We start from the raw sequence: 22,671 nt of genomic DNA, 5'->3' as shown, positions 1-22,671 counted from the left end.
TCAGTCCAAGAAACGCATCCTGCCTTGATCGATCTCCCCAGGATACACCCCACCCCCAGTTTATTGCTAGTCATTAATAGTGTGTGTGTGTGTGTGTGTGTGTGTGTGTGTGTGTGTGTGTGTGTATGTGTGTGTGTGTGTTGGGCATTAGAAGGGGTTTTGCTTGGCTTCATATAGCAACTGTAGATTTGTCTTTTCTCCTTTTAATTCTATTTTTGCTTCATGTGTTTTGAAGCTCTTTTTGAATTTGTATGTCTTCTTGATGAATTCATCCTTTTTTTTTTTACTGAAATCCCTCTTGATCTCTGATAGTACACCTTGTCTTGGTGTCTAATGTGTCCAATGTGTTTTAATATAAGCACACCAACATTTTCTGATATAACTTTTTGTATTCTTTTACTTTCAACCAATCTGTGTTTTTATACTTAAAGTGTATTTCTTTTAAAAAAGCATATAGTTTGGTCCTTCTTTTTTACTATGTTTGATAGTGGAGTGTTTATTCCATTTATATTTAATGTAATGTTTGCTGTCTTTAGGTTTAAGCCTACCATCTTGAGATTTGTTTTCTCTTTGTCTCATCTGTTCTTTGTTCTTGAGTGCCTTATTTCTTTGCCTTCTTTTGAGTTAACTAAATATTTTATCGCTTCTATTGATTTTTTTAACTGTATCTCAGTGGAATTTTTTTTCACTAGTTGTTTCTTCAGATTTTAAAATATGTATCTTTAACTTATTCCCTACTTTCAAATAATATTTCTGAAAGAACAGTCTTAAGAACCTTATAAAAATATAATTCCCTTTACTTACTTGCTGTCCTTTTTCTTTTTATCATATATTTTATTTATTCATAGGTAATAAACACAAAATATATTAATTTTTGCTTTAAATAGTGATTAGTTTTTTTATGTAGATAATAGATAGATGATAATTTTTAAAAGATCTTTGACACTTACCCAGATATTTATTCACTTATCCATTTTAGTGCTTTCCTTTTTGTAGATCCAGGCTTCCATGAGGAATAATTTCCTTTCACCTTGAAAAACTTCCTTTCTCATCTCTTGTAGTGTTTATTTTATAGAAATGAATTCTCTCAACTTTTGCCTGTCTTGTTTCACCCTCATACTGAAAGATATTTTTTCTGAGCAGAAAAGTCTATGTTAACAGGTGGTTTCCTTCAGCATTTTGCAGATATTACATTGTCTTATGGCATTCAATATTTTAGATGAAAAATCAGACATTATTTTCAAAGTTGTTCCTTGAATAATATGTCTTTTTTCTCTGGCTGCTTTTAAGATTTACTATTTACCTGTTTCTTAGCAGTTTAATTGTAAAATGCCTGAGTGTGTTGTTGTTATTGGTTGGTTGTTTGGTTGGTTGGTTTCTTTGTTTGTTGTTACATTTATCCTACTTGGGTTTTACTTAGCTTTTTTCGTACATGGATTGAATTCCTTCAGTTTTTGACAATACTCACCTATGATTTCTTCAAATATTTCTTTTTCTCACATCCTGCTGGAGGTACAGTTACAAATATGTTAGACCATTGGATATTGTGTTACAGTCACAGATTTTCTACTCTGTTTTTTCCTTTTTGTTTCAATTTGGATGATTTTATTGACCTGTCTTAAATTTTACTGATCCTTTCATCTGCTGGGTTCAGTCTACTATTCAGCCTACTGAATGGATTGTATATTAATGATACTGTAATTTTTATTTTTATAATTTCCATTGGTTCTTCCTTATTGTACCCATATCTCTGCTGAAATTCCCCAACTGTTAAAAAATGTGTGCTTCCCATTTTTCCATTATATCTTTTTAACATATTTAATCCTTGTCTATTAAGTCCAACATCTGAGCTGTCTGTGGGTCTGCTTCTATTGCTTATTTTTAAATTTTCATTAGGGGGTCACATTTTTCTGCTTCTTCATGTGTTCTACATTTTTTATTGTATAGTTTTTTATATTGTATAGATTTTTTTATATTGTATAGATTTTGTATAGGTATTGATAGATTTTGTAGAGATATTGTATAGATTTTTATAGTGTTCTATATTTTTATTGTATATTGCCTTCATGGGTAAAAGAATAGTAGTAAAATAATATTTAACCTCAGAAAAGGGCTCACTCCTATCAATCAGGCTGCTAATATGTGTGTATGTGTTGGTGGTGTATGTTGTGTGCAGGGGACTGAATCAATGTAATATGTGCTAGATCTGAACCTGGGCTTTGCTACAGCTTTAGTTAAGTCCCTACCTCAATAGGACCTTTCCTTTAGGTATACTGAGCTTGGCACTGCGTCAGAGATATCTTCATGCCTAGCCTAACAGCCAACATTTCTGAACCACAGGAAATCTCTCCCTCCTTTACACTCCAGCTCCCAACTGTTCAGGCTTAAAGACATCTTTAACCACCATGTTGCCATGACCCCCAGCCACTGGAGAGCTGCTGCAATGAACAGAGTGAAGACCTCATGCATCTTGAGGGGATCTTTATCAGCTCTCCTGCCCTAGCTTGTCTCAACCACCCACAAGCACTCAGTGAAAGCCTGCAGGAAAGGGTTGGCAGTCAGATACAGATTCTCTCTGTGGTTGGGGTGCCTCAGGATTCTATGATACCAGGCCATTTGCACCTGTTAAAAGTTTGCTAACAGTTGGGCTGGTTGTCCTTACATGCCCCTACTCCCCCTTCCCATGTGATGAGGGTGTTCCTCCTCTCACCATGTCCCCAGGAGTGATAAAAGCTATAGAATTCTTCTCTCCAAGAAGGGTTCATCTCATTTGGGAAATTAATTAATCTAGGTTTCCTTAGGTCTACAGTTCTTTGCTGGGTTATTTCATACCTTCTGCATTCACCTCCCCACAATACCCTCCAGCCACCCCTAAGCCTTTAAGGTGTGCATACCAGAAGTAAGCCCACCTTGGGAAGGCAGACCTGGAAGCAGTCTCAAGGCCTTTGGGACAGAGTCCCAAGTACCAGCACATGCTGAGAAGAGAGTTACTTATTCTTTTTCTAATTCATCACTCAGTGAGGAAAAACACAGGCAAAGGAGGACTAGAGCAGCAAGCCCTCTGAATTGTGAGGCCCAGGACAGAGTCTTTTCTCCTCACTTGGCTGGGTCTGAGGGCAGTACTGATGAAAACATATTTAGTATTTTGGAGATAGGTGGGAAAACTTCATAAAGAGAGGACAAATATGGATGGAAAATGATGGACGCTAAGGATGACCTTTGACTCTTTGCCCATGGCCAACTCTTACAGCTGTAGAAATCATAGAAGTATACATCTTCTTACCAAGAGTAGAAGGTAGCTTCAATGTTGATGAGATACTCTTAAAGAAATAGGTTACCGTATATCTTCTAGAAAGCTAATATCTCCAGACTGACATATTATAAGGAGCAGAACTAATGGGTTAAATGAATCAAGACAAAGCTTGCCTCAAATAATAAAATACACAAACCTGGCCCACATGAGAATGACTATGACAACTTAAAAGGGAAATTACTTCATTGTCAGATTTACATTGCCTTCTCATTGAAAGCAAGCACAAAATGACTGCTGTGATAAATTTAAGATAATTTACTTGTCTTGATTGGGTTATGAGTTAATTGATAGTTTAGGTAGAACTTCAGTTACAAAAGAATTTATTTTCATTTTTTAAGCTACATAGTTTTTACATATGAAGGAATTATTTATAATTATATGTGTTCCTATGTGTAATTCCACAGATATATAATGAAAGCTTTAATGTAAGGGACTACAACAAACTTCAGAATAAAAAGATAACTTTATTGTAATTAAATGTTATTTTTCACTATGTCTGATATAGATAATTGTATACTTTGCTGGGATTTAGCTGTCATTTTAGTATTGGATAGGTTTGTAGAAAAGTATGAAATATATGTTGCCTCCCCACATACATGCACAATTGCTGAATCTGTTGGGATCATTTTGGAGAGAGGTTGGAAAATTTGTTTCCTTTTTTTTTTTTTTAAAGAAGATGTTGGGGGTAGGAGTTTATTAATTAATTTATTTATTTTTGCTGTGTTGGGTCTTGGTTTCTGTGCAAGGGCTTTCTCTAGTTGTGGCAAGCGGGGGCCACTCTTCATCGCAGTATGTGGGCCTCTCACTATCGTGGCCTCTCTTGTTGCAGAGCACAGGCTCCAGACGCACAGGCTCAGTAGTTGTGGCTCACGGGCCTAGTTGCTCTGCAGCATGTGGGATCCTCCCAGACCAGGGCTCGAACCCATGTCCCCTGCATTAGCAGGCAGATTCTTAACCACTGTGCCACCAGGGAAGCCCTGTTTCCTTTTTAAAGCAATGCTGACGAGTGAAGGCAGAGAATGACAGTTAATATGGTCAATGGAACACATACTTAATTCCACCCTCTCCCTCCCAAAGAAATCCTCTAATGACAGTAAGCAAAAAATACTTACTAGAATAAAGAAAACAGGAGAGCCTACAACACAGGGAGCTATTGACATAGTATTTGGAAAATGGAAAGGGAATGGCTGAGCGGTACTTGATTTAGCTGAGCAGAGATGTGGAAAGCCAGGTGCCTGAAGAGGAGATGCCCACATAGATGGAAATGGATACTCCCTAGAACACTGGAAAGGCTCAAGGACTAGAAGTCTGTTGAAGCCAGAGGTGAGAAGTGGAGCTGAAAGCAGAACTTGGTTGAAAGTCTTAAAAAGAGTAGCTGGACTCTCAAATCACCTCTTCCACCCTGTGTAGCCCGTCAACTACCTCTCCCTCACCTTGCAGGAGACATGGCGGGAGGGGGCCTTATTCTCTGGAGTAACTTAATTAGAGAGGTTACAAACAGCAATATTGGAAACAGTGGCAGGTGGGGGTGAGGTGTAACACTGAAATCTGGTGGATTAAGTGGAAATCTGCATGCTGAATAGTGGTAAACTTCCCTCAATTTCAAGCCTTTTCACCCAGCTTTGCTTCCAGGACACTGGCAACTGAGCTTGTCCCTCCTAGATAGGACATTGGAGGGGGGCTTCTCTAGAGGATCTGACTACCCAAGGGGGCAGAAACCTAGTTACCCTTGAGGATGTTTCAGTGAAGGCTCAGCTTTGTCTAATCACTTTACGGTAATGTCATAACGACCATAACACAATGGCTGGGTGGATAGTGAGGGAACACCAGATGTGGGGAATGTCTCTAACATAAAAGAGACCAAAACACACGAACAAACAAAGAAGAAATTGAAGCAAACAAAGATTGCAGGGAAGAGATGAAAGCTTTTTAAAAAACCTGAAATGTATGTAGTCTTTGATATCAGAAAAGAAATTGTGTCCATGAAACAAAACGTGGTGTTATAAAAACAATTAGAGACAAATAGAATTCTTAGAAATTAAGCATATGTTAGCAGAAATAGAATATTCAACAGAAGAGAGATGAGGAATTATTCCAGAGAGGAGGTGGTAGAAAGAGGAATATAAGAGAAAAGATAATAAAATTAAGGGGTCAGTCTAAGGGGTCCAACATCCAACTAAAAGGAGTTTAGTTTCAGAATGAAAGAACAGGGGAAATAGAGCTCAGAAATTGCTTTAAAATAAAATGTCCCCAGGAATTGGAGGAGATGAGTAAAATTTCCTTGAGTTTCAAACACAATCAAAGGCACGGGGGTGGGTGGTGGTGGAAATGGGGGACCATACCAAAGTATACTGTCATGGGATATTAGAACAACAGGGATAAAGAAGAAATAATATTTTGATGATGGAACAGAAGGACTTGTAAATAACAGCACTAGGAACCATATGCCAGTGAAGAAATTCCTTGAAATTTCTGAGGGAAAAGTATTTCTAAACAATGAATTCTGTAGTCAAGCTATTGATTAATGGAAGAAGAGAATAAGAATATTTTCATGCATTCAGGTTCTCCAAAACTTAATTTGTCCTGAGCATCTTTCTCAGGAAGCTTCTGGAGTTTATGCTCCCTCCAGTCACCCATGGGGGAGTCCATCAAGAGGGCAAGAACAAAGAATCCAGCAAAGGGACTCAATACCGAAGAGAAGCAAAAGCCAGTCCCGCGATGACAGCTCAGAAGCACTATTGCTACAAAAAGGATCAGGGTGGGGAGAGGGTGGGGGAGGGGGTAGATGGTATGCAGAAAAAATAGTTGATATGTTTGTCTGTATTAAGAGGAATGTTACATGTCTATTGGAGAGTTTGAAAAAAATGTAATGATAGGCAGATAGAAAATTAAGCAAACAAAAATATGACACAACCACCAGTGTCAGGAAAAAGAAAACTGTGTAAAAGAAAGGAAATGGACTCATATATCCCATGTGGTTTACATGTGAACAATATATTCATAGCCAAAATAATGTAATCACTGATAAGTGCTTCCCCTGAAGTTGTTGTGTAATTAAATTGTGAGGATTAAGGAAAGTGTGTGTGTGTGTGTGTGTGTGTGTGTGTGTGTGTGTGTGTGTGTGTGTAAATGAGCATGAGGAAGGGAGGGAAAGAGGGAGAGAGAGGTTGAGAGCACACATGCTGGAGAAGGTGTATATAAGAACTAAATTCTTATTTTCCATAGTAGGAGGACAATAGATAATATTGACATTTGAAAATTTTTTTAAAAATAGGAGTACAAGAGCATCATTTAAGAATATAGACTGATCATCATAATTTAGAGTTACGAGTTGATGGTCATTGTCTCTGGGATTCTAGGGTGAGGAGGGATGGGACTGGGATGGGACATTCTTTTAAGCTCTATTATTCTACATGGCTTTAAAAAATATGTGCATATTTAAAAAATATATATTACCGTTATACTTTTAAAATAAACTGAATGCAATGAATTCTAGTGCTCAAAGGTTTTCAAGCTAAGCTTCCCAGATTCCTGGAAGTTTCCACAGGGACTGCTTAAGGAAGAGGCAGGGCCCCAGATTTCACACCTGAGTTTCTGCTAAAGGAGCTATGCCTTGTCATTGTTACGTTTCAGTGAACTATTTCCTTTGAACAAAGGGTTCCCTAGTGAAACAACACCAACAAACAAATTTGAAAAGCAGTGATGAGTCACATGCTCATCTGGAGAAAAACTGCTCCCGAATAAATAAGTTGGATGTAATAACCACCAGACTCTATCCAGCTTGCCTATCACCTGTCATTTTCTTTTACCACATACAATAGAATTGTCCTATTTCCAACTCTTGATAAATCTCAATAGGCTTGGAGTAGAACCAATATGGATTATACATGTGATTATGAAAATGTGCACAGATTTGAAGTGATGACATTAAATACATTTTCAAGGCATCAGGTATGGCACATACTGCCAGAGCTCACGTAAGTTGGTATCATAAGGTGTATCTCTCTGTCCCTAGGATGAGGTTGGATATTCTAATTTTGCCTAGTGATTGTGATATATTTATGATTGTGCTTTAATTAGGGTTGATTTTGGTCCCACAAAGAAAAAATACCCCTACCCCAGCTTAAAGGAATAGGTACAAATAAGATCTGTATTTCTAATATTAAAGATAATCCATATCTTTTGTAAATGTGGAGTATTGATTGTTTCCTGGGCTATAGAGCTTCTCAAAAGCAAAAACAAATCCTTAACTCAGTGAGTTTAATTTGGGGAAAGATCAAATGCTCAAAACACATACTCCTGAGAAAGTTATTCTCTCATCAACTATCTATCTCTCTCTTCCCCTCCCACCACCCCTGCCACTTACAATTTGAAATGTTGTACCTCTTCTGTGGGCTTCCATTATTTCTCAGTCTAAAATAACTAAAAGCTTCTTTGAAAAGTACATGTAATTTTTATAAAGTTTATATAAAATACAATATAAAATGTATTCATTTAATATATTTTATATATTCTTATTTTACATGTATATCTCATTTGATGTTGACAACAACTCTTTGAAATTTGTATGTTTGTTCTCATTGTGGGGATGAGGAAATAGTGGCTGTTGGAATTTGACCCCTCCCAAGTTGCATGGCTAATGGGGGAAATGCAAAAAGAATCCTACATTTTCTGATTATCATTCTACTTGGGCCAAACACCTGTTAATTAATAAAAAGACTAATCTTTATCAAAAGCATACACATAACATAAAAAAAAATCCAGATTACATGTATAGGATGACTAACTAGTCCTGGTTTGCCTGAGGCTTTCCTGATGTTATCACTGAAAATCCTGCATCCCAGGAAATCCCTTAGTTCCATTCAAACCGGGATGGTTGGTCACTTTACATGCTGTGCTCAGCCTAAGAGGCTATAATAGCTACCTTTTATGGGAACTGAGAGTGATACAGGAAATGAAATGCAAGGAGAGGGAAGAGATCGAGATAGTTTATTTAGACAAGGGTGAAGATAATTTCTTACCCATATCAAAGAAAATCAATTTTAGCAACCACAGCAATAGGACAAAACAATTACTGCAACTTTTCAAAAACTTTCATGTAAATAAATAAGTCTATAGCTTCAAGATCCATGTCAGTATCCAAAAGACACAAAATATGACACTACCAGATATTGAACAATGTGTTCCATGAGAAGAAATCATAAAACACACAGCCAGATGTCCTAGGGCCAAACTACCTAATCCTCCCATTTAGACCTTGCTGTCCTCAAAGTCTGCCTCATTCAAAGGTGCTGCTCCCCAGTCTGGTTTACAGTTTGGTCCCTGCTTCTGCTGTACCAGATTCTGTTCCCCCATCCCTTCCCTGTTCTCACTGGTGCCTTTAAGATCACTCTTTTTCTTGTGTATTTCTCTTGATGCCCTTTCTTCACATCAACCTAAGCCCCTTTAAGCTTCTTCTGCGTCTCTTTCCACATTGTAGAGCCTCCCCATTTCCTGTCCACTCCCCTCCCAACCCACCTGCCACAGAAGAGACCCTGAGAAGAGAAATAGAGATGCCTCTCCAAGGACAAGGTGGAGAGAGAAGGAATGAGGAAGGGCTGCAATTATCTTTATTTGAATATTTTGGCTGTGTTCGTGTGCCTGTGTGTGGACCCATAAACCATTTAGATAGGATTCCTTCTGGCCTTTATCTTTCCTTCTAGTGCCCACAGGTGTTCTAATATAGTTGAAATCATGGGGCATATGCATTTATATGCTAAGCGTTAACCCATGTCTTTCTGTTGTCATCAAAACTACCATTGTTCCCAGTTATTTTCCACCAAATATGATATTATAATTAATAAATTTATACATATGGCCCTTTCCATAATCAGGGCTATTTTCATATCATAAGCATTCAAAATGAGTGCCTAATTTCATCTAATTTTGAAATTGATCAGCATTTAATAAGATTATATGTAGTATGCTACTGTTTTGAATCCTTTCCATATCTGTTGTTAGAGCCCCTATATATATAGTTTTTCTACTTTTTCTTGGGCAGTGTCTATTGTAATGACTTTTCAAACAACTACTACTTGGATTTATTATTTTTTTCCTCAGGGGAAGAAAAAACACATTTATCCCCCTCCCCAACAAAAAACAAACTCACTTTTGTATAATGAATGTCTTAGTCCATTCAGGCCACTATGACAATATACCATAGACCGGGTGGCTTACAAACAACTGAAATAAGCAACAGAAATTTATTTCTGTCAGTCTGAAGGCTGGAAGTCCAAAATCAAGATGTCAACAGATTTGGTGTCTGATGAGGGCTTGCTTCCTGGCTCATAGAGGCCTGTCTTTTTGCTGTGTCCTCTCCTGGTGGAAGGGACAAAGAAGCTCTCTGGGGTCTCTTTTATAAGGGCACTAATCCCTTTCATGAGGGCTCCACCCTCATGACCTAAGCACCTCCCAAAGGCCCCACCTCCTAATACCATCACATGAGAGATTGAGTTTCAACATACGAATTGTGTGGGACACAAATATTCAGTCTATAGAAAATAGTGTATTTTTTAAAATAATAATATGTAAAAGACAAAATCATCCACAAAACTATCAGCATGAGAATACAGCCTATGCCAGTGTCTTAAGGACACCAGGGAGGAAAAAATAACAGGGATCATTTGCTTTTCATTACCCAGATTTTTCATACACACAGATGCCTCCCAGATCAGCTAAACCTGAGTTTTAACACCTTGTTCACCCCTCAAGGAGACTGCTACCAGCATTTGCCATCCATAGAACAGTGTTAAGACAGTCTATTTCTGGAGAATGGAGCAGAGATTAACTGCTTGTTCATGATAAATCAAGGGTATTTGATTTGCCTGTTACATGCCCAGTTTTCTTTGGAAGCAAGCCCTGGAAGCTATTTTTTCTGATCAAATCCTGACTCTCATGTTAGTGCTTGTGAAAGAGAAAAATAACATTTACTCATGATAAAGACTGAGTTCTAGCCATTATAAATCTTATCAACTGCTGCATGAAGGTTAGGGGGAGAAAAAGAAATTCCCATGTGCTCACTCAACCTTGGGTTTGGACTCATGCTGCCACTACTGTTGCACACTGTTCTGGAATTTCTGTGATTGAAACAGATGAAAATATAAAAGGAGATAAAGTTGGGAACCCAAGGAGATGTTTGCTTGTTGAATGTTGTACTGTAAGGAATGGCCAGTAACATTTCAATAAAGAAAATTGTTATAGTTTACTAGTTAATATGAATTATTAGGAGGGCCTAATATTTTCTTTATTTCTCTTAGAAGCCAGCAAGATCAATAGAAAGAATTTGCCATGTTGGGGTTTAGACTCATTCACTCACACAGACACAAAATGTATAATAATCTTTTTTTTTTTTTTTTTTGCTTCTATAAAGGTGCTCAGTGCCTAATATACCTTCCATATAATCTTTTGGTTAATGGCTTGAAAAGAGATATAATTCCCCCCCACCCCATTATCTAAAATGTAAGCCAACGTATAATAATTTTCCATAGGTTAAAATATACACTTCCACACAAGCAATTGTTTGCTTGTTTCAGCAAACATTTCTTGGGTGTTGGTTGTGCTAACGTTCACTCAAAGGTACAGCATAAGTGAATAGTGTGGCCGAATGTGAACCAGATGACCTGCTGCCAACTCTGGCTACTCTTAGCTCACATGTGTTTTGACACCATCCATTAGCCTTGGGGAGAAGTGTTTTGATAGAGGGGGGAAGAATCACAAAGACAGGGATGTGTGCTCTCTGGGTGAGTGGTTATTTCTATTTATTTCTGAAGTTACTCGGATGTCTTCATCTATCGGCATTACATACAGCTTGAAATTTCCCTAACATAATCACTTTGGGAATAAGAATAAAGAGAGTTTCTTCCTCCTCTCCCTCCTTCTTTCAATCTTTTTTTTTTTTTTTTAAAGGACATCTATTAGTAACAGGCTGAGGAGTGAGCCGGTTGGTAGGATCAGTCTATATGGGGCATCAAGATAACACCAAAATAAGTTAGTCATAGGATGCCAGTTAATCAAGTGTTCACTCACGGTTCCCTAATATGGTCTTGTTCAGATGTGGCAAAAGACCACCTAGAACAGAACATTTAAAACCAACCACAAACAAAGAGAAAGGTTTCTTTTTGGGAGTCAACCTTTGCCGTTGGGTATTTTCGAGATGTCTGTACAAGTTGCTAGGAGCAGCTGCGGCCACAGCACCACCCTGAGCCCAGCCAGCTGACATTTGCCTGGAGCTGGCAGAGACAGCCAGATGAGATCTGGAAACCCCAGAATGCCTGGGGTTGTGGTATGTCTGATTGCCGAAATTATAAATCCTCTATCAGGCCTTTCAAGAAGTTGTCTGGTCCGTAACATTGCACGTAATACACTCACTCTTTTGAACAGGGTGAGGTAAATTATTTTCAGCAGCAGCAGATCTTTTGATCCCAGTGACTATGAAATAAATATTAAATACAATTTTAGTAGTGATTTAAAGGGACTCCACATTATTCATTCTTGTCAGATCCTGTTTGAGAAAATGTACTTTTCCCCCTCATTTCCAGTGACTCAATTTTTCTTTGTTCAGACGTGTGTGTGAGTGTGGGGTGTGGGAGAGTATTGTACGTGGCCAGCCCCACCCAGTCCTCACCAAAGTTTACAAGACAGTCCTGGAAAAGAAGACTTGACAGGGAGATAGAAGTGTTTCTTGCACCCTCTTCTCCTGCTGTCTGCAATATAAAATATAGGACAGGTGAAAGCCGTTTTTTCACAATTCCTATGAGCAAGGTTTTCTCTTACAGAAAATCCACAGATGGAATAGTTGCCCTTCAGAATACCATCAAGCATTCAGCATAACCATGGCTTCCTCTAATGGGTCCCAACTCATTTACTAATAAGGAAATTCAGCTTTTAACAACAAATTTGCCATTTCCCTTTTCTACTGCATCCATAGCCATTTGGGGTAAAATTATAGGTGAATATTCAAACATAAACGCTATGCAACAACAAAAATATGTGTCATGCTCCCCAATATTTGCCCCGTTTATCCTCAAAGTTAAGGGGGAAAAAAATCCAGAAAACTTACTTGTTTGTATTATGTATACCTGGGAAGTTTTTCATGCTGAGCAACAGAACACAACTTGAGCTGCCTTGCTTTCTGCTTCCAGGAATGCCAATCAGAGAACATTCTTTTTCAGACAGCCAAGTTTGGAAGTCAGTTGGTTTCTGGTAGGAGGGAGGGGGAGGGGATGGCAGGGGGAAAAGCACAGTGAGTCCTCCCGGCAGATCTTCAGTTTCCAAGTGTTTCCGTAATAGCCATCAATGAAAGCATCTCCTTTTACCCACGTGGAGACAGGTAAAAAGACAGCTGAGTAAATCAGTATTAGATGTAGCAACAGAAGCTCAGTCAGACCATGGAGGGGGTTGAAGAGGGTGGAGGGGGTGGAGGGAGGGCTTTTGACAGCCTGCCATTGGTGAGCTTACCAAAGGCATCTGCCAGTGGGACTTCAGTGGAATGTGAAACCAAATCATTTTCAAGTTAAAGATAGACACAGTATACACCAGGATCTAGAAGCTGGATTTTAACCTCTGTTTCTCCCTAGAATTTCAGAGAGTCCTGTTGTGATCTCTGTTGTAATTAGCCATTTGGTTAAGGTTTATTCTTTACATGAATGTGCTAAGAATTCATATATGTTCTGGATGTACTGGAATTAAAAGGATTTAAGAGATCATGTACATACTCTAGGGTAAGTGCAAAGATGTTGCTTCTCTGGGAAGGTTAATGTTGCATTTTTCTTTTTATTTGTGTGAATGAAAAAGTGATCAGGGAGATTTTCCAGTGTTGTAACTTTGTTACGTTTCTTGAGATATTTGGCATTTTACATTCTGTGAAGTAGAAAGAAACAAAGTATTTCAGCTTAGTTTTGAAGATGACCTTGCACTTCTAACTTCAGTTTGGCTTTACCTTTACTTACTTTTCCCTCTGTTAACTCCTTAAACACCCTGCATTTCTTGAATTACAACGTCAGTAGTTAAACATGTCACAACACTGACTAAATGTTATTCTGTCCATGATGCCATTGGAGGTGACTGTATTCTTGTGAGATGGAGTTATTTTCCTTGCTTGGCACTATGGCATTTTTTAATTTAAAAAAGGAAAAAAGAAAAAAATAATAAAAGTAGCGGGGAAAGGTGGTAGAAAGTGCATAAGGAGCTGTTGGAAGATATTCTGTTAAAAAAAAAAGATGAGAAAAATAGGCAATTTTCCATTGAAGAGAACAATTTATTAATAGAAGTTATTTTTTGGTGTTGCCTCATTAATTCCAAGCAGGTTCTCCTCCTCCAAAAAAGCTGATATTTGCTAAGTGAATAGAGGCATTCTGATTCTACAGAGCTTGAGAGTGGGGGAGGAAGAGAGTTGTCTGATTTGCTGCTGCCTCGCTATGTGCTGAGGATTTCAAAACTTTTTTAGTTAAAAGAATGACAAACCTTAGTCCTCTTCATGTTTTTGACCATGTATAGGTTTTGTTTCTTGTTTTGTCCAGTGACCTCTCGGCTCCCTTAGAGACAGCTTTTCCAAACTTGCACAGCATTCCTTCTGAATAAATATTGTCCATAAGAGTCACAGAGTACGTGGTATGAATTGGAAATTCTACTTTATATGGGGAAAATAAATGTGCTGATGTGCTTATTACAGAGCGTGGGGCTGAACAGTTGTTGCACGTAACTGGCCGGGTTTTGTTCTGTCAAATCAACCAGATTCTAATGAACTAAGTTGGCTGAACTAGGTACGAACAATGAATGCTAATATGGATCTTTCACTCAACTTTGATCAGAATGATAATACCGCGTTACTCTTCTAAAATGCAAAATGAACATAACGAACATGATACTGATAGAGTCACTTAATTTTACAGTTTTGTTAGATCACGGTTAACCTTCGCTAATATCTATATTTAACCCTTAAGTTGTAACAGTTGCAGTTAATTTGCACTACTCTGCAAGTGGATGGCACGTTTGTATATTTTCCTGGTGACATTGGATGCCTGTCCCCCTTGCTTTACCTGGCTGTGTCCTTAACTGTTGACAAGAGGAGGGACCCTGGCAGGAATCATAGGTGTCTCCAAGAAATGTGTGAGAGCATGCATCACACACACCAGGACATACACAAACACTTACATGTAAACTTCCCTTTTACTTAACTAACATATTTCTGATTGAATTATACATACAAATAAAATTATATTAGTATGGGGCTTTGTTTTTGTTTTCAGTGTGTCAAAAGAAAACCAAGAAAGGATACATTTAAAAATTCTAAAATGTAAGAATTTTAGACGTATGTGGCCATAGCATGTTGACAGGAGAAGGGGCCGATGAATATCTCTCTGCTGCTGTGATGTCCCTGCTGACATCGTCAAGCTTGGATTTTATTTCTTTGAACATAGTAAGTGTAGTTGTTTTATAATATACATCTGATAATTCCAATATCTCAAGAGTTACCAAGATTTGTTTCTATTATTATTGCCCCTGTCAGTTCTCAGTCTTGTTTTCTTGTTTGCTTGGATATCTTTGGCTATCTGCCGGAAATGGGGTTTTTTTTGTTGTTTGTTTTTTTGCGGTACACGGGCCTCTCACCGTTGTGGCCTCTCCCATTGCGGAGCAGAGGCTCCGGACCTGCAGGCTCAGCGGCCATGGCTCACGGGCCCAGCCGCTCTGTGGCACGTGGGCTCCTCCCAAACCGGGGCACGAACCCGTGTTCCCTGCATCGTCAGGCGGACTCTCAACCACTGCGCCACCAGGGAAGCCCTGGAAATGTAGTTTTAAAATTACTTGTAGGGATAAGTTGAGACCTAGTGGTGATGATGGTCTCCTCCAGAGAGGACTTGGGTTTGCTTCTGCCAGGGCCCCTGGATCAGACCAGAATCACCTTAATCAAAGGTGATTAGAGTTCTGGTCTTCTCTTGAATGTTCCTGTCTTCACCATCTTATTAGCTCTTTGCTGTTTTTACATTTTAAATGTTTTTGATTACCTCAATGAGAGTGTTCGTCCAAATGATCTCATTACTGTTACTAGAAATGGAAAGTCACTCTTCTGTTTTATAGTCATTTTTTTTTAAGACTCCATTCTAGAGAAGGTACTAGGCAGTCTGCTGATATCATTGATAATTCCAGGTCATTTTTCTAATTTGAGGTTTTAGTTGTGGCCTGATATGTTGAGGCTTTTGTGGAGAACTTTGCAAATGCAAATTTCTGATTGGAAGAATTCACGTGTTCCAACCTGCTTTGAGCTGTGAACAGTACTTAACAGTCCTTTTATTTGTCCCTAGCTGGCCCCTTTTCTTAGTAATCTCTGTAGTCTCTCAAGCCACCCCTACTGCCATCACTCTCAGCTGTTGACCTTGACTCTTCACGCTATCCCTTGGCCTATATCCAGCATCACCACATTTCACAAATTATCGTAAATATATTCCTTCCTTTCCCTTCTCTCTGCTCTGTTTCAGGTGCTCATCACCTCCCTTGGATATAGTATGGCTCCCAGCTGTTCTCCTGCCTTTAGGCTCCATCCCCAGCACATCTCCCATGCTGGGACCAATACACCCATCTTCTAAAAGTCCTAGACATGCATGGATTCCCCCGCTACTTAAAAATCTCTTGTGATTCACCATTCCCTTCAAAATGCATTCCTTAGTATGTCTTCGTATGTCAGAAAGCCTCAACCTGTTTCTCTAACATCACCTCCGCTACTTCACTGGTTATCACCAGCACTTTAATCACACATCATTGCTGCCTCCGGAATATTCCATACATGATCATATGTCGGTAACTAGTCTACCTACTAGTTTGTTGGAGTTTTTTGCCCAGAATGCTCATTGTTTACCTCCTTTGTGGGCAAATCCTACCTCTCCTTCAAGGTTCATCTCATAAGTCACTTCCACTGTCCTGTCAGGCACTGTATCTTACTCATTTTTGTATTCTCAGTTACTGACACATAGAAACCATTCAATACATGTTTAAGGAATGAACAAATGACTATTTCGAGGAAGTTTTCCCTCAACAGTTCCTTTCTTACTTCATTCTTTTTCCTTCTAAACATCATTATTCTTTTGACCTTAGACTCCTTGTCTAGAACAGTGATCATTCATAGTTCTTGATGTCAAGTAGACTCAATTAAAAATGTTTGTTTGGTTATTGTTGTTTTGGTAAGGGGATGTTATGTATTTTCATTTTTGCCAAATGAGACTGTATACCTTGATTGTGGTGACAAAAGAGATGATAGACGTGTAAGTATGATAAATTAGTTGTATGTTCATAATCAAAAAGAAAGTCATAGAGTTGGAAAACAGACATGTTTCCACAAATCTAGCCCAGAATACTGAATAGCCCAAATGAAAAAAGTCAGTGTGACACAACTAAATTAAAATCATCTCATTGCATACAGCCTGAATCTGAACCATCGGAAAACACTAGGTTATTTTCACATCACAGTGTGTGCTAGAAGGAAAGAAGTTGCTTGTTTATGTGATGTGATATTGTGACCCTAAATCTTAAAGTTGGTTGAAATTTTTCCCTAAAAATTTTAAGGCCTTAAAGTGCAGTATTAATCATTTTGCTATGCTAAGTTAACAAAACTACATTTACTTATTATAAATTGAATATAGTTGGTAGGAGTCAGAGGAAGAGAAAATATAGCTTATTAATTCTAAGGGTGTTTAACCGATTTCATATTCCTCAGATCATTTATAAATTTTTCACACACTTATTGTATGCCTTTAATATGCCAACTCCTGAGATTTAGAAAAATAAGAAACTTGGTTTCTATTTTTTCTTATATAGGGCTCTTTAACCTCCACAAAGACAAAAGCCCTAATATGGATAGGGTCAAAATTTATCTTAAAATTTTTTTGAGTCTAATCAAATGTTCACAGTCAATATTTAAATGAGAACTCAGATTTCTCCATCACAAAATATGAAAATATAATATTATTGAACTTTTTTTGCTTCATCAATGAAAGAAATTAAGACTAGATCTTGAAAACTGGCAGATTTTAAATTGTAACCTCCAAGTAGCCGAGCTAATTTGTCTTATTAATTTAACAAATCCCTATCAAGCTCCTACCTTGTGCCTTAACTGTGCTTGTCTTAGACAATGAAATTATTTACTTAGCCCCCTTCATTGGACACTGACACCAGAGTATGTTGTGTTAAAACAATGGGTGTAATTTACAAATTGCTTTATATTATTTTCTCATTTATATTCTTAATTTATTTGCACTAATCTCCACTTGTTAAAAAGTCACTTTGCCTTTACTCAGCAATTTGTGTTTTTCTCTCAGAAAGCTAAGTTTTAAGAGTTTGGGGATTGCTTTTATTCTTAAAAATGTCATATTTTGCAGATATTTTATTATAGAATATTTTAAGGAGACCTAAACAAATTCTAAAAAAAAAAAAAAAAAGCTAAATAGAAAATGTATCCTTATCGCATAGGAAACTGTGTTGTATCTTAACATAAAATAAAAGTGCATTTATTTGCATAAATAAAGCTGGATTCTGCATTCTTGCAAAATATATATGGCATAAGGATGACTCAGAGACACCCTGAGTCATGAAAGCTTTGTAAAGCTCCATGTATTTTAAAGAGAGCAATAGAGTTATTTTTATTATTTTTGCTTTTTAGTCTCATTTTACTTTTGTACCCCCATTCCTAGGTAATGTGGTAGCACACAGATTTATGAGTACTGAAAAAATGAATACACTGAATTAATCATAGTTCAAGAATACAGATGCCTTTATTAATTTTATTAAAAGATGTTGGCTAATTTTGAATGAAATTTCTCTTCTCATGCATTGAATTTTCTAGTCTTAGATGGTTCATTACTACACATTTGTAGAAACATTTACTCATCAAAAGGTGTTTTTAACACCTCAGGTAAGTGTAACAATTCTCGTCTGAAATGCATCCAGTGTTTCATACCATTTTGTGGGTAAGAGACATGTGTTGTTATTTTCTTTTATATATGATAAAACTAAGATGCACACATATGAAGTGCTCCAGATATACTAGACGTGGTTTCCTGAGGTAACACACAACCACTAAATCTCAGTGGCTTATAAAAACCAAGGTTTCCTTCCCACTCATGAAAATTATTCGTCAGGGGTTGGCTAAAGACCCTACTCCACATTGTTGCTTTTACCAGGAAATGACTCATGTTCCTTATGCTCACATTTCCTTGGCCAAAGCATGCCATGTGGTCACACCTAACCAGTTGGGCAAGTAATACAGTCCTACCACGTAAAAAATAGAAGAAGCTAGAATATTTATGAAGAGATCTAATGAATTCCACACTCATGGATGATAGGCAGTCCTAAACCCCCAGTAGACCAAAAGGGCTAGATTTAAAATCTTTTATACCAGTGAACAGGTTTTGGTCCATACTTGGTAACATATAGGCAAGCTACCTGTGGTCTGATGCTAACGTCTCTTGTCAGTTTTTATCCTTTGACTTTGAGCTCCACTGAGAGTTTTTTGGCTCTCTAAATCTTCACCATTTCTGGAGTGTCTGCGACCTTTCCTGTCACAGCTTCTCTGGTCCTTTGGAGTCCTAGCATTTTACCTGTCCTCACACTTAATCTCTCAGGGAGTTCTGCCCATGAAGAGTTCTGGGAAGGAAAAAGAGCCTCTGATAGGGCAATTTCTGTAGAATGTAGAGAGTCAGTGTGCAATGCTAGCACTTTCCCATCTCGAAGAACTGATCATGTGTAGCAGAGAAATGGAGAAAAAGGTAATTGAATGTAATTCTAATCCCTAGCGCCCACTTTTTCCAGGAGGCAAAAGAAAAGGACTAGGATGAGGGAAAATGCCACAGAGGAATGGTGATCTGTATTATACGTTAGACATGCATAGTTTTGAATAACATTTGTATCCCTCTGCTACTGTACTTTTTGCTTTGCATTTAGTTTTAAGCATTAACAAGGTAAAACTGGGGAATTCAGAGATTAATGAGGCACTTAAAGGTTGAAAAAATTATTAAGCCAATATTTTAAGGTCTTTTGGATTTTAATTTAAATCAGCAAATCCAATTTATGTTCTCAGGAGTGATAATTCTAGGAAATGCTATATGGAAGAAAAAGAAAAAAGATGAGGATCCTAGGTCAGATGAATTTGGGAAATGCTGTATACCATATTGCTCTCTTGGAGATTTATGTGACCTTTGCATTAAGGGCTCTTAAAGTTTTACACTAAAGAGACATGCTTGATTTTGTTTAACCAAGTGTTTCTCAAGCTAATTTGAATATATGTATGTGTGTGTGTGTGTGTGTGTGTGTGTGTATATATACACACACATACATATATAATTTGAGTATATATAAACACATATATCAACATTATATATTAATATATCATTTTTAACACATACTTTAATATACTTGGTAAATTCTGGATAAATCACCCCTAGTTCATTGTATTAATAATTAAAAGTGTGATAGTGTGGTAGCTTATATAATACTTTGAGAACATAAAGCTGAGAATTATAAAGACTTTAAAAAATATCCTTACCTTTGGGTACTGTGTATTCTCTTTATAAATAACATTGATTTTAAACACCAGCAGAAATCAAATCTTAAACTGATATAGCATCCAATAATATTTGTTTAACTTTATTCAAGCATATAATTTGTGATATAGCCACTTATAAGGAGCCTAGCTGTATTCAGCAGTACCCAGAACTCAAAAGGGATTTGCATTATCTTACCCATTTTATTCAAAACTCTAGAACTGTTATTCCATTTTTGAATATGTTCATACATTAATAATTTATTAGACTCAGTTATCTTTTCTTTATGAAGATAGTGTGGAAAGGAAAGTCAACTTCAACATCTGTTTCTTGACTTTTTTTGTTGTTCACCTCCTTTAAATTCAAAATGTTTAAAGCTTAAAAAGGAAAAAGAAACTGTTGGGTTTCAAAAGATGCTCTATAAATTTATTATTTATGGGAATTTTTCTGTGCAAGAATAAGGGTAATAGACTAACAAGAGCAAAATGTCCATCTTTTTCTTTAGAATGTTTGTTATATTCCATTAAGTGCTGTGACTACCTAAAATGAACTGATTGTTCCTTGAACTTTTATACCACCAAGCAGCTGTATTCAAAGAAAATCCTAGATATTTGGTTCACTTACAAGTATCAGGGTGTTTAGGTGTGACAGGGAGTCTGTGTCCTTTTATCACCTTGTCCACCGGGGTAATGTTATTCTGCTTTTCATTTATTTGCATCTCCTCCCTCAATTTTAAGAGTATGAGGTAAATCAATACATTTTTCAAAAAGAAAATTATTATACCTTCTTTCTGTTCCATAAAAAGAGAAATCATTCAATCAAAAGTGTAGACAGCATAAATTCTTAGCAAACGTTTTTCCTCTGATTGATTTTTGTTTATATTTTTCCTTGGGGTTATAATAAGATTCAAAAACTGTAATAATGTCAGCAACACCTCTAAAAATCCACTGAAAGAGAAGCTGAAGATCTTTTCTCAGCACTGCAGGGCTGCTCCTTTGGAACTCTGTGAGTAACCACACAGCAGAACCTTACCTTTACCTCGTTTGCCAAATTATGAAGTCAATTATATCTGCATTCTGAACTTGCTGAGCACCCAAACATTTATAATGCTGTAAATATGCTGTGTAACCATTTGCCATACACCAGAACATAAATCTAAGTTACTTAGATTTACAGTATTGTAATCTCTCCTTAAAAATGACATGAGGGAAGTGTTTAACTTAATGAGGCAGAGGATCCTGGTGTGCAAGTTACATTGTATTTTTCATTGCACAAGGGTAAATTATTGCCTCAGTCTCCTATATGGTACCCCAGTGGCCTCAAGTATACAATGTAGCTTCCAGAAATGCCTGCTTTTGTCTTCGGCAATAACGTACTCCACTAGAGTGTGCTGAGAATTACCCATAACATTTCTTGCAGTAGGCTGAATTTCTTAAAGGTCATTCACAGATACTAACTGAATTTAACTTTTTTTTTTTTTACGTGGTAGGTCTGCATACATTAATATACAAAAGGGAAAACGAGCATTTACTTTCTGTCTAAAACTAGAAAACAAGCAAAAGAATTCTGAGTAAGAGATGAAATTATAGGACATAAAATTTTTTCTTAGCATTTTAACCCTGATGTTGTTAACTTTTTAAATAAATAAGCACAGGCCTTTGAAGGGTGGTCCATAAAGATTTAGGACTATGATAATTAAATACGTAGTTACATATTTGCGAAAAAAAATCCTAATCCTGTATGGAGCACCAAATTTATGAATCTAAATGTGGGGGGAGTTTTTTAAACAAGCTTTACTTTCTAGTAAAGTAATATAGGAATTTAATTAAAACAAACCCAAAACTCCCCTCACCAATAAGTGTTGCAGCATTTGGGTAAATGTTAGAGCTTGTCAATTTTCAAGGCAGAGACGTGTTATTCCAGGCTTTCTGCCAAACCATTACTGGTAATCAAGAGACGAAGCACGTGAAAGTACTGTGCCTGGCTTAGTTAGATATGCATTTGCTAAAAGAGAAACCAACACATTTCTCATGCAAGCCATCAGAATTACAATTGAGGAACACACACACACACACATGCACGCACACAATGCTTTTATAAGTCTAGGAATATACACATTAAAATACCACTCTGTGCTTCAGGGCAACACAGTAGCAGACACAGCTCATGTTGACTGGATCCTTTCTTTATCGATAGAGTAGTTTTAATACCCAGCCACATTTCTCTCAATGGCTGCAATGGGAGGAATTAAATTACTCACATCTGGACAAGATTTGGGATTGCACTATGTGCTTAAATTCTAGCAGCTATTTAAAATCTCTCATTGATAAGTGGGTAGTTTAGGCTGCTATTTTCTGTTTTTTTTTTAATTTAAATGATTTGGATAAACATCTGTTTCCCAATAGTGCTAAAAAAACAATTTATGTGATATAATAGTGATGTCAGAAAGTAATCAAAGCAAGCATTTTTATGAAAGGAAGACTGAAATGTTTTAAGTTCTTTGGAGGGAGGAATATTGGGTAAATAACTGAGTATTTGCATATATTATTTTGACCACTGGAGGGCTCTCAGATATTTTTACTTTAATTCTTTAGAAATCAATTTGACATAGCTGTAACTTCTGTAAAACAAATTTAAATCTTGGCACTATAAAGTCTATACAGTCACCTAGCTCTTAAGATGGTACATATTCTCAAAGTACAACATAAAAGAGCAATCAGATTTAATTTACTGTGTTCTTTCACTGTTTCACAACAAAATTTCACAACAAATTTACTCTCTCCAAAAGTAAAC

The 22,671-nt window shown here is 37.1% G+C and overlaps 1 protein-coding gene and 1 long non-coding RNA gene across 40 annotated transcripts in view; one reads left to right on the top strand and one right to left on the bottom strand.

Moving 5' to 3' along the window:
- LOC131742945 (uncharacterized) overlaps positions 1–12,731 on the bottom strand; it is a 38,524-nt gene extending 25,793 nt beyond the window's left edge. Inside the window, exon 1 of the long non-coding RNA XR_010836970.1 lies at positions 12,411–12,731. This is a non-coding gene — a long non-coding RNA (uncharacterized lncRNA). The remainder of the gene's footprint in view (positions 1–12,410) is intronic.
- DTNA (dystrobrevin alpha) overlaps positions 1–22,671 on the top strand; it is a 395,521-nt gene that overhangs the window by 90,938 nt on the left and 281,912 nt on the right. For 18 of the 39 annotated variants that reach the window (XM_067015481.1, XM_067015492.1, XM_067015478.1 and 15 more), the window contains exon 1: positions 12,734–13,071. The exons of 14 other annotated variants lie outside the window; for them this stretch is intronic. The gene's annotated coding sequence lies outside the window, so the exon portion shown is untranslated. Of the gene's footprint in view, positions 1–12,560; positions 12,681–12,733; positions 13,072–14,598; positions 14,769–22,671 lie in introns of those variants that run through there. 7 more of the 39 variants (XM_067015498.1, XM_067015494.1, XM_067015462.1 and 4 more) reach the window with 7 other exon arrangements.

This window comes from Kogia breviceps, chromosome 15 (assembly GCF_026419965.1).
Source record: "Kogia breviceps isolate mKogBre1 chromosome 15, mKogBre1 haplotype 1, whole genome shotgun sequence".
NCBI lineage: Eukaryota > Metazoa > Chordata > Mammalia > Artiodactyla > Physeteridae > Kogia > Kogia breviceps.
This window is presented reverse-complemented; position numbering and strand designations above follow the sequence as displayed.